This window comes from Bos taurus, chromosome 19 (assembly GCF_002263795.3).
Source record: "Bos taurus isolate L1 Dominette 01449 registration number 42190680 breed Hereford chromosome 19, ARS-UCD2.0, whole genome shotgun sequence".
Taxonomy (NCBI): domain Eukaryota; kingdom Metazoa; phylum Chordata; class Mammalia; order Artiodactyla; family Bovidae; genus Bos; species Bos taurus.
The window spans coordinates 56,269,034-56,269,814 of record NC_037346.1 but is presented as its reverse complement, the minus strand read 5'-3'; positions in this window follow the sequence as shown (position 1 = coordinate 56,269,814).

The following is a 781-nucleotide window of genomic DNA, read 5'->3' as shown; positions in this document are numbered from 1 at the left end:
GGTGAGATAACAAATCAGTTGTTCAGTCGCTAAGCCGCGTTCGACTCTTGCGACTCCATGAACTGTAGTCCGCCAGGCTCCTCTGTCCATGGGATTTTCCCAGCCAAGAGTATGAGAGGGTTGCCATTTTCCTCTGTAGGGGATCTTTCCCACCCAGGGATCGAACCCGCGTCTCGGAATTCTTGACCACTGAGCCACCTAGGAAGCCCATAACAAATCAGTATTTGTGTTCAACTGAGCCCAGGGTCTCCATTTCCCAGCTGTTTCATCTGCATCAATCTCGTCCCCTTCGTGCCTCTGGAGCCTTTTGGGGTAGGGGCTGGTGACGAATACCTTCGTACACAAGCCCGATGGACCAAAGGGGCTCCTGCCATGGAAAAAGCAGCGGCGCCGACGACGCGAGCCTGCAGACCAAGGCGCGGGGAGGAAACCCAGGTTCGGCAGAGGTGGTGAGCTCGCTCCCGCCGGGGCCAAACCGCGCGCTCGCCCTCGGCCGCGCACGCGCAGCCGCCTCCCCGCCGCTCCCGCCGTCCCCGGGGGGCCTTCTCTCCGCCCGGCTCAGGGGTGTCCGCGGCGGCGCCGGATCTGGCGAAAGCGGTCCCGTGAGGGCAGGCCGCCCCTGGCGCTGCCTTTCCCGTTCGTGTGGTCGAGGCCAGAAGGAGGGGCACGTGCGGAGCGCCGCAGAGGGGTGGCCGTGGCTCTGAGGAGAAGCCCTCGCCGCGGCGGGCGGCTGGGCCTGCAGGCAGTGCGGGAGGCGCTCACGCGCGGGGTCCTCTCTCGC